The 17,235-nt window shown below is 41.8% G+C and overlaps 1 protein-coding gene across 1 annotated transcript in view; it reads right to left on the bottom strand.

The window, feature by feature from the left end:
• Positions 1-17,235, bottom strand: part of ttc27 (tetratricopeptide repeat domain 27) — a 427,052-nt gene that overhangs the window by 281,136 nt on the left and 128,681 nt on the right. The gene's annotated exons all lie outside the window — the stretch shown is intronic.

Genomic DNA, 17,235 nt, shown 5'->3' with positions numbered 1-17,235 from the left:
ATGCGGGGGTGGTGAGTTGAAACAGTGTGTGTCCCGACCCCACTTCTATGTTTCAATAAATTATTTGCATTTAAAACTATTAACGCTGACTCATTCCTTCAGTCCACTCAAAATGATGCTAATATTCCTTATGTTGTTTATGATATTAATTGAAAATAGCATATGAGAGTATTATGTAATAATAACACATGGCGATATACTAAAAAGCTATTTATAATTTTTGGCTAGTAAAAAATCTGCCCGGCTGGTACTTTTAAAAATCAAGTCAAAAAGTTAAGTTTGTTCCCTGGGCTCAAGACAATCGGTGGTCGGTATCGGTGGCAAAAAACGTGATCGGGGCATCCCTAAAAACACTTATATTCTCGACGCTAGTAACACAACAATGTATGAATGAAAAAATATAACGTTACCACATCTTGAACGATAGATAATCGATGTTGAATGGGCCATAGTAATGTCAATATAGCAATCAAATTTAAAAAGTTATAGCCCTGCAAAGAAGGTAAACATCTCCATAGGCTCTCAACAGTGGCAGACTGGCTATATTGATGGATATAACCCATGGCGCCCAATGTGTTAATTAGGCTATATTATATGTTTTGTATTTTGTCCTTTTTATCTGAGTTCTGGACTGCGAGCCAGGATTCCCATCTGGGAAAATAAAGTGAACTGAACTGATAAAGGGCCTTTCCTTGTGTGCATCATGGCAATTTCCTTCGGTGCTCCAAAGGTGGCTTTGTGGAATGTTCATCCAAATTATGATTTTGTACTTCAACTTGGTCTCATAACCAACACCGATTCCATGGCAACATTATTAAACATTCTTTGGCAGCCATTTTAACCAACCATTTAAGAATGTAGGTTTGAATGGGAATTTAAACTCTATAATCAGCGCTGGCCTAAACGCACAGTGTCACACTGTGATCTCAGAGAGAGATCAATCCATCCCGCCGTGAACGGAATGGGGGAGACAGGCGGCGGCGGTGACACACAGCTCATCTCCTCAGGGCGGCTGGTTTAGAAGACAGACATGGACAGGGATACTAAGATGCAAAGGCTCATGATGCTGTATGACCATAAAGCTATCATGTGAAATGATAGGTGTATGTCAATGGGTTCATAGTGAGAAATCACTCTGGCCTTGGAGAGAGCAGCAATGTAGTCCCTATTAAGAGCTTGATAGAGCCATGACCTACTTATGTCCTACTTACTGCTTTCATGTAGGGGCGGCTAGTATTCTGGCAGAAATGATATACCGGTATAAATGTAAATGGTAAAATGGTAAATGCTGCATTTATATAGGGCCTTTATCCAAAGTGCTTCACAATTTTTGTTCCTCACATTCACCGATTCACACACCAATGGTGGAGGCAACGATGCAAGGTGCTAACCTACTCATCGGGAGCAATTAGGGGTTAAGTGTCTTGCTCAAGGACACTTCGACACGCTGCCCGGTAGGAGCGGGAATCGGATCAGGAACCTTACGATTACCAGACGACTGCTCTACCTCCTGAGCCACTGTCACCCCCAAATGTGTGCCAACTAAGGTATGAATTTGTGCCAAGGTATACATTTGTTCTATGTTACACATTTGTGCAAATGTATACATTTTTTGTAAGGTATGAATTTGTGCAAATGTATACATGTGTTCTAAGGTATAAATTTGTGCTATGGTATGAATTTGTAATAAGTTATGAATTTATGCTACGGTATGAATTTGTGCTAAGGTATACATTTATGCTACAGTATGAATGTGCTCATATCACTTCTACTGGTTGGGTACACCCAAGATTTGCTTTGACTACAGATTTAACATCAAGCTTGTCACCGTTGTCGCATCAACGCTGCGTATGTGTTGTACAATATGCATTAGAAATGTTCCGATACCATTTTTTCCTTCCCGATCTGATTCCGATACCTAAGCTTTGGGTATCGGCCGATACCGATACTGATCCGATACCAGTGCATACATAAAAAAAAAAAAAAAAAAAAAAAAGTATAAATTATAAAACTTAAAAAAAAAAAATTATACAGCTACTGTTTTATATATATACTGTTTTTTAGTAATAACTATAAAGTAATGGTATTTATTCAACAACAGGTGATTGTATAGATTAGTATTAGTATCAGTAATTGAAAACTATCTCAATGAGTTCACCCACAGAAAGGTTGTTGGCACATTAGTTCCACACGGACATTATTCGTTGCTGCACTTGCTTCCACAAGGCTCCGTTTTTTGTTGGGATTTTTGCACAATAAATATTCAACATTATCTTTTGAGACTCCGCCTCAGACTCTTATCATTTGGCACTAAAAGCTAAACATTGTCACCGATATGGCTGTCTACAACATGTCATTAATTGTGTACGTGAGGTGGTCGATCAGTGACGACGTTAACGTGAGCTAACGTTAAGTTAGCTAGCATGAGCTACCGGTAGATGGAAAGACTAACGTTACTGGTGAAAATGTGATTTAACTTGGAATACTCCTTTGCCAACTTGCTGTACTTTGCTTGCAGGTCTGCAGCCATTATTGCTGGATTATGAATAGCCCCAACTTTAGCCAAGGTAACGTTAAAGCTAAAACTTTAACGTTAGTTAGCGCTAGCTTTCGGTTAGCTGTTCAATGCTAATAACACCACCAAGCGAACCCATCAGAGCTCCCCGTCAACAGCGCTCTGTCGGGACGATGGCAAAGTATCTGGAAAGTATCTGCTGTTAAAATGACAAATGGCATTGACACTTTAATTCACGGTCGGTTAAAACACGTTTGTTTTATAATGCTCACTCAGCAGACCGCAGTGTTGTTGATAAATTACGTCATATGGTATCGGAGCGCAGAATTAGAGGGTACTCGCCGATACCGATACCAGCATTTTAGGCAGTATTGGCGGCAATTCCGATACTGGTATCGGAACAACTCTAATATGTATATGATATAATAATGGCACAGTTGAGACCAATGACCCTTGACCTCCAGGCCAAATCTCAGTCTCCTAGAGAGAAAACTGTGGTGGACTCTTTTCTGGACCAACCAACAGAGCGAGCTATAGAGCTACAGAAAAATTATTCTGTTGAATCCCATGTCGCTATTCCTTTTGAAAGGAATTCATAATTTTCATCCACAACAGGAATAATCATTCTGAGTGCTTTTAAAAAATTTTAGTTATGTTTTTAAGTTTTTTATTTTATTTTTTTACATACAACTTTACCAAAGTTGTATGTCCACAGTATGTCTCCAAACGCTATAACTCTTGAACGCTTCAACGTACAGTCAAAATCGTAGGCTCTAATGAAAGGTTACATTTAGGGATGTCCGATATTATCGGCCTACCGATATTATCGGCCAATATTGGCATTCAAATGTGATATCGGAAAATATCGGTATCGGTTTAAAAAAAAATTAAAAAAAATTAAAATAATTTACATTTCTATAACCGTTATTTACCCAGGCAAGCAAGTAAGAACAAATTCAGATTTTATTTATTGTCAAAAGTATGCATAATGTTGTGTTAATTCCACAACAAGATATATGTAATGTTAATTACCTGAAATTATTCCGTTTTTTGGGGGGGGGGGGGAACCCTGCATATATCGGTATCGGTTGATATCGGTATCGGAAATTAAGAGTTGGACAATATCGGTATATCGGTAAAAAAGCCAATATCGAGCATCCCTAGTTACATTCCATCAGATTCACTCTCAATATTACTGAAACAGAGTAAGTGAAGCATAAACGCATCCCATTGACAAACAAAGCACAGGCCCCTCGCCCTTCAAGCCCCAAACTAACAAAATAAATATTTACTGTATGAAGAATAATCTCAGAACGAAGCATTTGAAATACATGGCTTTCGAGTCATATATCCCCGTTTTCAGAAATTCCTTTTCATCATTTTCACCAGTCAGACGTGATTGGACCGATTTTTACCGGAAGGCAAAACAGGAGGTGGTCACTTTTTCCGAATGATGCTCATTGGTTGTTTCGTCTTATTCCCGGAGATTGCAAGCACCTAATATGTTGAGTAGGGTGTCAATCGAATGGTGAAAATTAGCTTTCAAGTAATGTATTGGTACATTGGCATAAAAGCATTGGATCGCCTTAAAAATCGTATAAGACCCGGTGCATGTTAAGAGGTTAAGTGTACTACTGCAATGTTGGAAGCACATGCCCATTGGCAATATGTGCCTGTGCGTAACGCGTGTCCGTTCGGAACCCGGAAGTACCACTTGCCGATTCCTCGAGAACAGTGCGTCCAATCAACTTCACATTCGACACTGGACTCCCCTCCGTCCTCAGCAATATACCCACAGAGCGTGAAGCCAATCGGACAAACGGTTCTATATACAGAGATATACAAAGGACAGACAGAAAGACAGACACGCAAGTGCAGAGATTCCTTCCTTTATAGGTAAATGTGTGTGGTGGGTTTGGCGAGACTGCCGTTTCCTCTCTGTGGGTCGACAGACATGCAGGCTGGCCAGTCAACTGGTGACATGTTGACAGTAGGGCTGACCCCTCTTATCAGTCAACTAATAAGTCTGTTTGATCTTAGTTGATTAGTCACCTTTTGGGTTTGTTTTATTCATGCTGAATGACTTATTACCAAGAGAATTACAAACACATCTCTTGTAAACATAAGATCTGAAGTGATCCTGTGCATGATGTAGGGAAACAATTTTACAGAGTTGTCCATTAAAACTGGTCAACAAAATATTGTCAGTAAGACTGTTAGGGGCGACAGTGGCTCAGGAGATAGAGCGGTCGTCTGTTAATCGGAAGGTTCCCGGTTCAATTCCCACTCCTCCCAGGCAGCGTGTCGAAGTGTCCTTGAGCAGGACACGTAACCCCTAATTGCTCCCGATGAGCAGGTTGGCACCTTACATGGTTGCCCCCACCATCGATGTGTAAATGTGTGAGTGAATGGGTGAATATGAGGAACAAAAGTGTAAAAAGCGATTTGGATAGAAACGCTATATAAATGCACCATTTAGTCCACTAATAATTGTATCGTCACCCTGACCACAGCCAGCCAACCAATGTGGTTGGTAACATCACCTCTTCTCTCTGAATTTCCACACATTCATGAAGACATCAGTTCCAATAGTGAGGAAAGGGAGGGGCTGAGCCCCCCCCCCCCCCCTCTCTACCTTCAATGAGTTTAAGTAGCCAAACGTTCTAAAATCAAAGTCTGCTATAAGCCACTCTCCATTTGTGTGTGTGTGTGTGTGTGTGCACGCACGTCCCATCTATTTGGTCTTTCGAAAGACCAGAAGAGGTCAGAGGAGTTTGATAGTATTTACGGAGGATGGCCAGATAATGTTGATATATAAACATAAAAAAGAATATGCATAATAAATGTATAGATGATCATGCAACATTAAAAAACATAGTTGTAGGAACAGTTTGGGAGAGGGAGGCAGGGAGGGGTTTTAGGTTGTGTGGTGTGATAATGTTGAAATTGAGAAGTTTACACTTAGTTTAGTTTTACAACTGAAATAACATTTTTGTATGATGTACTGAAACATCTTCACTACAGCGTCAGTATCTCCGGCCCCACCCCCTCTCCTGGCCGTGACCTCGGCCGCTTCTCCAGACTGCTAAGCCTAAACACCTGGCTCCAGTCCGCTTGTCGTACCCACAACGTGAACTTTATAAACAACTTTGACCTCTTCTGGCAGCGTAGCAATCTCTTTGCAGTAGATGGTCTCCATTTAAACTTTGCAGGCGCCCGAGCACTTTCCTCCAACCTATCCTACAGCATCCATCACTGTTCTCCTCCCTCCACCTATGTCTCACAGCAGACCCAGATTGTGGCACTACTCGCCCATGCTCTGCCTGGTGCTGACCGGTCCCTCAACCATTGACGTCCCCCTGATCCCAGCCCCTACGACAATAGTTCCTCCATGTACTATAGCATTGCAATTGGGCCAGGATCACATAATAATAGTGTCTATCCGGTACTTACAATCAAAACTAGAATATCTCATTACGCTCCGCTTTACCCAGCTCGTCCTTGTGCGATAAACCATGCCAACTTAATTGCGATTAAACCTACCGCATGGCTGAAAATCGCGCTGTTAAATATACAGAGTGCGTGAAGGTTGGCCTTATCAACATTCGCTCTCTGCCAACCAAAGCTCTTTTGGTAAATTAACTGATAACAGACTATAGTCTCGATTTATTGGGCCTCACTGAGACATGGCTTAAACCTAATGACTTTCTGCCCTTAAATGAGGCTTCACCCCCTAATTTTAGTAGCTCCCATATCGCACGCACCTCCAAGAAAGGAGGCGGAGTTGCTCTAATTTACGACTCTAAGCACAACTTTACATCCGGCGCAAACTGTACGTTTTCCGCGTTTGAGGTGCTCCTGTTGCGTCACTCTCCCCCCAACAGAAAGTGTGGCGGTCTGATTCCTACCTCCACTGCATCCTTTGTAATGGCTGTCCTTTACCGCCCCCCAGGCCCTTACAACCTCTTCCTAGATGAGTTTTCCACTTTTATCTCTGAGCTTGTTACGCGCTCAGATAACATTTTAATTGTTGGTGATTTTAACATTCATTCCAACAAAACTCTAGATCCCCTAAATAAGGCTTTTACCGACATCATTGACTCTGTCGGTCTCATTCAAATCGTTGACCAACCCACTCACAGTGGTGGGAACACCCTTGACTTAGTCCTAGCCCGCGGGCGTCTATTTGTTTCCCAACGCATTTATGCTTCCACGTTCGCGTTTTGCACTCCGATTGGCCACTGATGTTTCTGGTCGCACCAATCGTGTGATGGCAAGTTCTTTCGCCGGTTAAGCTTAGGCACTCTTTCGAAGTTGGTTAAGGTTAGAGTTTGTCTTAGAGCAGGGCGATAGAACGCCAGGCCTGATTCCAAACTCTAACCTTAACCAACTTCGAAAGAGTCGCCTAAGCTTAACCAGTGATAAACTAGGCGTTAGGTAGTTTGCTGCTGGTCGAGGCGGAAATGGGCGCACATGTCACATGACCAGAAACGTCAGTGGCCAATCAGATCGCACCAGAAACGGCAGTGGCCTATCAGATTCGCAAAACGCGAACACGGAAACATAAATGTGTTAGGAAACGAATAGACGCAGCCCGCGGTCTCACTGTGTCAGATTTGACAGTTTTTCCCTATGTTCTTGCTCTCTCAGACCACTACCTCATCAAATTTCAAATTGATTTGACGGTTTCTCGTCCAGACAGTGTAGAATCCTACATGAGCCGTCGTATTCACGCCAGTAGCGGCTGGTGCCGCTGGTGCCTTGTGGGTCGCAGTTCACGTTAGGAGGTCGAGTTGAAAATGTAATGCTCTGAGATGCTCTGGAGCAATCTCTCTCTCTGTCTCTCGGATCAATCAAATAAAATAATTAACACATGTATGTTGTCATTTTAAACAACTCACCATTCATTCATTATGCATCAGCAGCAGCTAAATTAATGTTATAGTTCACAACACAGCAGCGCGTTTTGAATCGCTAGCCTATTATCGTCTCAGCAAGCACAGTCAATACTTTTTTCCGTAGCCGCATTTCGCGGAGACAGCTGTGTATAGCGAGAGAGAGAGCGAGAGAGAGAGAGAGAGAGAGAGAGAGAGAGACACTCACTGTTTAGTTGAAACGTCCAGGGCAGGAGGGCTTGATAAAGTGTATAATCCACTGTTGATGTATTCCAGACCACTGTCCACTGTGTCCAGACTGCATCCGCCATATAGCTTGTTAGCCAAGTGTTAGCAGTTAGCACCACACAACACAAGTACTTCATTTCTTTGTCCATTTCCGCATCGAACAGACTGCAAACTACCTGGCGTTCTATCGCCATGCTCTAAGACAAACTCTAACCTTAACCAACTTTGAAAGAGTGCCTAAGCTTAACCGTCTAAAGAACTTGCAGTCACGCTCTAAGACAAACAGCTGCATCTCACAACAACACAACTATCTCTACCACCAACCTAGGAATAAGCTAGAATTGGAACATTAGAAATTGGATTCGGCCAATCAGAGATCGTCTCCGCGAAATGTTGCTACGGAAAAAAAACTGACGTCGGCCAATCAGAGAGCGTCTCCGCGAAATGCGGCTACAGAAATTCTTGACGCTGCTGCCTAGACCGCTTCAAATCGCGCCCGGATTCCAACATAATAGTCATATTTCAACGCACAACGCGTTACGCACTGATTGGCTGCGACGGATACAGCGATCAAACCATGACGCGCACTCAAAGCGCTATCGCGTCTAGCCCGGGCCGAGGAATACAAAAAAATAAAAAAAGTGAGTCACTTCCTGTTCAGGAAAACGAGTATTTTTTTTTTTTATATATTAACGTTATATTGTGCATTGGAAACAAACACTTAAAATGAGTAAATATTATTCATTTTAAACATGTTTATATTATTTATAGGGCTATAAAACAAAAAACAAAAACGTTTTTTTTTCTTCTTCTCTGATATAACAGGTGGGTCGGCGCCCTAGCGCCCCCGGTGGCGAGCCGCCACTGATTCACGCCTCAACTGTCCCAATTCTAGTTAACTGCCTACCAGACACCCTCTCTCCCTTCCTCTCTTACTCTGGCCCCCTTGATCTCTTTACAGACAAACTTAACGCCGCCCTTCGTAGCACGCTCGACATTGTCGCTCGCCTTAAGCCTAAAATTAAACGAGCTCCGCAAAAACAAACTCCCTAGTTTACGGAGGAAACTCGCTCCTTTAAAAAGGCACGTCGCAAACTTGAACATAAATGGTGTTCGACCAAACTCGAAGTATTCCGCCTTGCCTGGAATGATAGTTTACGTAACTACAAAAAGGCACTCTCACTTGCCAAAACCTCATATTTTTCCAGGCTCATTAACGAAAACAAAAACAACTCAAAGTTTCTGTTTGACACAGTTGCAAAACTTACTCAGAAACAACCAAGTGCCCTAAACCATGCGGTCTCGGCTAACGAATTAATTAAATTCTTTGCCAAGAAAATGTATCTCATAATAGATGAAATTGTTGGCTTACTCAACAATCAGAGTCCCTCCTAACCTCTGATGGGCTTTCCCCCCGACTTTGAATCCAGCCATACGCTATGCTGCCTTGAAAACGTCTCACTTAGTGCCCTCTCTAAACTGGTTGGCGCGGCTAAACCCTCAACCTGTCTGTTTGACCCTCTTCCAGCAACTCTCATCAAAAAGCTCTTCCCAACTCTAGGCCCTGCCCTACTCAATATCTTCAACACCTCCTTGTCTACTGGCGTGGTGCCCCTGGCCGTCATTAAACCACTACTTAAAAAACCGAAACTCGACCTTCTAATCTTAAAAAATTACAGACCCATCTCCAATCTTCCGTTCCTATCCAAAGTATTAGAACGGATTGTCGCAACGCAACTTACTGACCATCTATCAAACAATAATCTTAATGAATCTTTTCAATCTGGCTTTAGAGCCTTACACTCCACCGAAACGGCGGTTACCAAAGTCACAAATGACTTGCTGCTCTCTCTTGACTCAAACCTAACTTCTGTGCTCTTATTGCTTGATCTCAGTGCAGCCTTTGATACTATCGATCATTCGATTCTTCTAGGTCGGCTTGAGAATCATGTTGGCATTCGGGGTCACGCACTTGCTTGGTTTAAATCTTATTTAACTGATAGAACACACTGCGTGGTCTATAATGATTTAACATCTGAGACCCTCCCAGTGCAATGTGGGGTCCCACAAGGCTTTGTCCTGGGCCCTTTACTATTTTCGATTTACATGCTACCCCTCGGCAATATCATATGCAAATTTGGCATAAACTTTCATTTTTACGCTGACGACATCCAATTATATATACCTATTAAGCCAAATGATTCCTCCCAATTACAAAATCTTGAGGCTTGCCTGCTTGCCGTCAAAAAGTGGATGTCGCAAAGCTTTCTACTCTTTAATGCAGATAAAACTGAGATGTTAATTGTTGGCCCCCCAAACCACAGAGGCTTGTTTCAGGACATCTCCCTCAACTTTGATACTCGTCATGTATCCCAGAGCTCCACCATAAAAAAACTTTTCATTTTTGATTCCTCCCTCTCATTTAATGCACATATAAAACATTTCACCAAAATTGCCTTCTTCCATCTTCGTAATATCGCAAAAATTCGCCCCATTTTAACTCTGGCTGATGCTGAAACCCTAATTCATGCTTTTGTCTCATCACGTCTTGACTACTGTAATGCACTTTTTTCAGGCCTACCTAATTCAAGCATAAAAAATCTTCAATTCGTGCAAAATGTGGCTGCACGGATACTAACTAAAACTAGAAAATTTGATCACATCACACCAGTTTTGTCCGCCCTACACTGGCTTCCTATTCAAGCCCGATCTGACTTTAAAGTGCTATTCCTCACCTACAAAATTTTAAATGGGCTTGCACCGCTCTATCTATCCGATCTCATCTCTCGATACTCGCCCGCTCTTGCTCTGCGCTCACAAAATGTGGGGCTTCTATCGATTCCTAGGGTTAAAAAGAAATCCGCCGGCCACAGAGCCTTTGTCTACCGCGCTCCCTACCTGTGGAACAAATTACCTGCCGTCGTCAGGGGCGCCTGCTCTGTCGAAGCTTTTAAATCCCTGCTTAAGACCCATCTTTTCTCTCTCTCCTTCAACCTACCCTGATCTCACCTGATCGGGGTCTGACCCTTAGATTAATCTGTCTAGTTTAGTTAGGATGTCTATTTGCTCCCATGTCTGGTAACCCCCTCCTATTGCTAGGTTTTAGTGAGTTTTTCCTTTTCCTTACCTTCGCGTGGGGTATGTCTGGGAGGCCTGTTGCTTCTTCCCAATCCAACAGTGCAAAAATGCTTCCGCATTCGTCACCGCAGGTACCGTAGTGGCGTGCGGTAATGCGCCTTTCATTTTCCTTCGCGTAGCGCCCAGCGGCGGCGTGCTCGCTGAGGTGCGTGCGTGCGCCGGCGTGCTCGCGAGGTGCTCGCGCATGCGCATGAGATCCCGCCTTAACAATATATATAAGTCACCGCCCCAAATTCAGTATCCAGAAATAGCTCAATTGGCAAGACCCCATGGCTGTGGATCCTACAGCTAGTTGCTGGTGAGTTCAAATCCCGTCAAATATATTTTTTTTAACGTGATTTTTTTTTAACGTGTATTCTTTCGCCGGTTAAGGTTAGGCATGGTTAAGGTTAAGGTTAAGGTTAGGCATTGTTTCGGAGTTGGTTAAGGTTAGAACGGTTAAGTTTAGGCGCTGTTAAGGAGCTGGTTAAGGTTAGAGTTTGTCAAAGAGAATGGCAATATTCTTTCTATGGTTAAGGTTAGGCATGGTTAAGGTTAAGGTTAAGGTTAGGCATTGTTTCGGAGTTGGTTAAGGTTAGAACGGTTAAGTTTAGGCGCTGTTAAGGAGCTGGTTAAGGTTAGAGTTTGTCAAAGAGAATGGCAATAGACAGCCTATTTCCGCGCGACAGCTCCCAAAGCGGGCCTGAAAAGAAAGGCGCTTTACCGTAGTGGCGTGCGGTGACGAATGCTTCCGCATTTTTGCACTGTTGGATTGGGAAAAAGCCACACGCGTCTGGGAGTGTTGCTTTTATTTATTTTGCATTTATTTTAATTTAATTGTAATTTTTTATGTTTAATTTTTAATGGTTAATGTTTAATTTTTAATTTTAATTTGTGGTGTTCTTGTTTTGTTCTTGATTTGATGTGATGTTTCTTCTTGACTTGTTTGGGGAGGACGTGTACGGCCCATGGGGACATTGACGTGTGTTGTCGGGCCTTATAAATACATTTGATTTGATTTGATTTATTACAGAGAGTAAAGTACTGAAAAAGGTACTGTTGGGTTCACATGTGAACGGTACCCAACCCTATAGACGAGTATGTTTGTTGTTGATGACTGTGTTGCCTTGGGGGTACAGTACCCATCCCAAACCTAGTGTATTGTTAGTGTTATTTGTGTATTATCAAAACATTTCTACAGGTCTTTCTGTAGTCCTAGTGGTTTGAGTCCTTTTTATTTGTGGTGATTCCATGGTAATTTTGCTGTCATTATGCTATCAACCCTACTGGTTGATATTTTCCCCATGCTCCCCACTCCGAGCACCTCTTTTATTAGTTGCAGAGCTAGCTGGTGCTATGGTCAATGTAGTCAATTGAAGCAATACATTCATGCCATGCCGGCAGGGCCTACATGTACCAGGATGCCTCGTGCACAAGCTTCTGACATCCTACCTCCATGCAGGTGAGAATTTCGTCAACCAAAATACATTGCACTATTTATCGGTTACCGAATAAAGTTTGGGCCGGCCCACGACGCACAGCCTTCCGGTGCCATCACCAACTTTACCCCACAGGTCATGGCCTGACTTGGGAGTGATCAGTCGAGTCCACGTCAAGTTGATAGCTAATATGAAGTAAGCCAAGTTCTTAACTCAAGTAATATTTGAGTAAGAAAGCTTCTCTCAGATGGAAGTGCAGTTTGAGTAAATTACAGCCCGGCACTTTCAGTTTCACTGATCTCTGCCGATGCGCTCTATGACACCAACTTTTCTATCAGTCTGCCACGTCAAAGGGAAGTGGGGATGGGAGCGACTGTAGGAGTGAAGTTGGGAATGCTGCTGAAGGACCTCCAGCTGGTCCCCTTCATGAATGCCTTTGAGGAGAAGCTATTGTCACTCATGACCGGTGCACGCATGGACCAGAGAAATTGATAGTGTGGAGTTTGTGAAGAGCAAGATTCAAATCAAAGCTCATTTCACTCCGACACGCCAAGAGTTTTATGAACATGCTCTTCATCAGAAGGCTCTACGCTGCGCGATTCATCAAGAAATATTAATTCGTGAAAATGCCTAGATGGCACACATGACCTCAGCAAATCATGTGTTGGGAGAGGTAGGCTACCGTTAGTAGCAACTATGAAGACATAACTTATATCAGCCTACAATTTATGTTGCGTTCTACCGTGTTTTTGCTACTGTTCTACAATTTGACCTATTTATCGCCCTATGATCATAGTTCATTAAATCTCATGAGACATAACTGCCAAAACCTAAAGGTCCAACCATTAAAAATATCAAACACCAAACATAGAATAATTCAATTGGCTATAGCCTCATTTCCATCACTATTAATAAAATGTAGGCTAAGCTATTTACAGTCATGTTGAGAATACAATAGCAAGTCTATAGACAAGTGGAGCAGAGAAAAATGGTTGGATCTCACCTGTCAGGCACTTCCAGTGTGGCACTGAAACTCCAAAGCGACTGAGCTCTGTTGGTTGCTGGCATTTCTATTGTTGTCTGCTCGCCTTTAGCCTTAAATAAATTAGCTCATCTAAATGGTTATATTTAGATGAAATGCTTTATACATTATGTAAACATTATTTTTACACCAGTAGGCGGTCTTAAATTTGGATGATATAGATTTGGTCACCCTAGTGGCACTGCCGTGTCCAACTATCTCAGGATGCGAGTCATTATGTCAACATAAAGTCAATAAATTATATAGAGAATACAAAAGAGAGCACAATGTAAAAGGCTCCTGTTGTCAGCTGTAACACGTTGGTCTAACATTATATTGGCTAGACTTGTTGGGAAGTGTGTGTTCATATTTGCCTTGGTGGCACTAGTGCCAGTGGGGAAGAAATCGCATCGCTCTGCAACTAAGTAATCCAACATACGTTGAGTCTAGTTCCATAGACAGACTGTGACTGACATCACAGATTTGGGGCAGAGTGTGCAGCAAGGTGAAATATTTCAACCACTAGGGTTGCAAAAGGACCATGGAATAATTTTTTTAAAACTCCATAAGAAATATTTGAATAATGGACGGCTGGGTGGCGCAGCGGACATTGCGCTCGTCACCAACGCAAGAGACACCGGGTTCGACTCCGGCTGTCGGTGTTGCCTCCGGCTTGGGCCGGACGTCATACTAACTCAATTGGCAGAGTTAGCGGGTGGAAGTCGATGGGTGGTAATCTGGACGTTGTGGACAGCGACTCCTACAGGTCAGGGTTAGAAATTTAAAAAAAATTCCCAGGGCTTTTTTTGCCCCCCTTAATTGATTTTCGGGGGCTTTTTTTTGTATTTCGGGGGCACCGAATTTTTATGATAATTAACAAAGATTATAAAACACTTTTTGTCGACACTTTTTTTTCAGTCTTCGTCTCTATGTTTGATAACGTAATGTTAATGTCTCCATATATAGGGCTCTACGCTAACCTTTTCCCCAAGGAGCACATGTGCTCCTAAAAAAAAAAGAAAAAAAAGGACAGACCAGTGGGAAGCATGGTCTAACAACGTTCGAGACAGGGGAGGGTAGAATTGGATAATACAAAATTGGGATGGGAGAAAAATAGAAAATGGGGAGAAAAAGTAGATAAAAAAAAAATTATAAAAAATCTAAATAAAAATTTAGGAGCACAAAAAGAAATTTAGGAGCACAGTGAAAATTGTTCAAGTAACGTAGTTTATTAACAAACTATTTATTACATGCATATTATACTGTACGTGTGCATACTAGGGATGGGCGTGAATATTCGTTACTCGTAGCTATGAGAAAAATAGAAGAAAAATCGAAATTATTAATAATTTTTATGAAAAAAAAATATATATATTTTTTTACATATTTGTTCACATGTATGTGTAAGATTATAACTGTTTGTTGGTTTCCTTAAACATATACGTGAATGAACAAAAATAAGTAAAAGAAAAAAAAAGAAATCTAATAAAAATTAAATATAATTTTTTTTATTTATTTTTTAAAGAATTTGTTTCCCCTTTTCGAGTAATACACGATCACTCAAGTATAGCATGCGATCAATCGATCTGGATTTTTCTTTAAAATGCCCATCCCTAGTGCATACTAAGGGCTAAACATCTGTGCAAAGTGTCTGGGGCTTTTCTTGCCCCCCTTAACTGATTTTCGAGGGCATTTGGTAAATTTTCAAGGGCATTTTGCCCCAAGCCCCCCTTAATTTCTAACCCTGCTACAGGTCGTTTGTCCGCGCTGGCAGGTGAAAAGATGCGACAGGCTGCCTCCTCGTGTATCGGAGGGGACACGTCATGCAAGGCTTCTATCCTCCCTACAACCGGCCAGTGGGGGGCATATGCGAGCAACGTTCAAGACAGGGGAGGGGAGAATTGGCACAATGGAATTGGGATGGGAGAAAGAAATTGAAAAAGGAGAAAAAGTGGATACAAAAAAAAGAAATATTTGAATAATGAGTCACACAAAGACAAACATTCCTCCCAAAACAAACTACTCACAAATAGAAAGCTATTGAAATAGAAAGTCGACAATGCCCAAAAAAAGTTTGACAAGTTCCGGTGGACACCATCACAACTCGCCCCCATGGGACCTCCTCTGTCTAGAAAGGTGAAAGAATCCCATTCTCCTTCCTCACCCTCCTCTTTCAAAACACATCTCAAGCCCCAGCATGAGCACAGGCTATGCTCGACCTGACAAACGGAGCCTAGATGTTGAAGAATAGAAACTATTCTTAGATTATATAGAATTCCCCTAATAGGATTAATAAAGGGACACTTGACTTGAATAAACCTTCTTCCACTGACTTTACACAGAAGAGGGAGAGGAAACAGAAAGAGTGTATGAAGGTTCCATAGAACCAAGAGAAAGCAAAGCTACAAATACCACCAGTGTGACACCAACGGAGCAGGGGTGGAGGTCCCCCTCTGCTGTTGACATTGGGTATTGCAGATTATTTGCCCCTATTGGATAATGAAGGTAATAGAGGTCGGGCTGAGTTCAAACTACTGGTTCAGTGGAACCAGAGTGTTTCATATCCAAAGCTAAATGTAGCATGATGGTAAGAAAAGCTAGTTTATAACCAGAAGGTTGCTGGTTAAAAGTAAAAATGGGAACAACGGCCATTTTTTAAAAAGGTATATTATTTAGAGGGTAATACAACACTGTACTCATGTCTGCGCAGTCATCGAGAACATTTTGGCAGATACAGATATTAACATTTCTGTTATGGCCGATAACCGATATTACTGATGTCACTATGATCTGTATAAATACAATTTATTTAGAATAAATAATTTCTATAATAATATTTTGTACATAACATTTGTGTACATACTGAAACAATGTAAGCCCACAATCCTGTGTTGCGTCATTGTCACATGCAAGTAATGCTACCCATGCTACTCTCTGGAAAACATGAACGTGCAGGCAGAGGGTTGCGTGTTTGGAGTACATCAGACATTTGGAGCCTTCAGCGTGGCGTCCCCTACCCTCTGGAACTCTCTCCCCCCCGAAATCCGCAACCCCCCAACCCTGGACACTTTCAAAACTGCTCTTAAAACACACCTCTTCACCAAGGCTTTCCCCATCAGTTAGTTTAGATTAGAGTAGGTCCATTATCCCTTACCTGCCCTCATCCCCTTTTTTCCCTATCCCTATCTTGATTGTGAAGTGACCTTGGGTTCTATGAAAGGCGCTATAGAAATGTGATCTATTATTATTATTTATTATTATTCTCATCAATTTCGCAGATTTGCTTTTTGTTTACAAATCAGATTCAGAAGTCATGCTTACCAGTGTTGTGTAGGGTTGAGTGAGAGTAGCAATGATGATATTGATCGATGAAATATTGTCAAAAAATGCACATTGAATAACTAAAAGTTAAACTAAGAAATTAGTCCTGCCAGCACTGATGTCATAACTTCCCTTTGGTGGTAAGTTCACAAAATCATTGGAAAACAACTAAACTTATAAATGTCAGATATACCTGCCCTATAGGTTAGAAGCTTTTCATCTTCCAGAAAATGGTGCTCTGTCTATTATTGAAAATGCATTTTAAGTTAAAATGTTGCTGTAATTTCACGCTTCATTAATTTCCTTGTTGACCTGCCTGGAGAGATTACTTTGATGACGCTCTCCCCCAAAAGGGTTTGAAGCGCGTTCTCGATGAATGCTCAGGCATGAGTACAGTGCTGGCTTTTTTCATGTTGTAGTACCCCCTAAAATGTACACATTTCCAAAAAATTGCTGTTGAAAAAGTAAGACAGTAAAATAGCCTTTGAACCAACACTACAAGATGTAATCTTATTTCAATTCAAACAATTACAAACATTAACACTTTGAGTGCCGACGGGGTATTATGTCGTTATTTCGCCCCGACCGTTGAATGCCGACGACGCTAATCGTCTTTTTTTTTTTTTATTAGCGATCTGAATTCATATTTCATCAACCGAGTCTCCCGTTGGTACAGCAGCCCCTTTAGGAGCTCCGATG

Source organism: Notolepis coatsorum (genome assembly GCF_963971535.1).
Source record: "Notolepis coatsorum genome assembly, chromosome: 9".
Lineage (NCBI taxonomy): Eukaryota > Metazoa > Chordata > Actinopteri > Aulopiformes > Paralepididae > Notolepis > Notolepis coatsorum.
The sequence above is the reverse complement of the archived record's forward strand: the minus strand, read 5'-3'. Positions and strand labels throughout refer to the sequence as shown.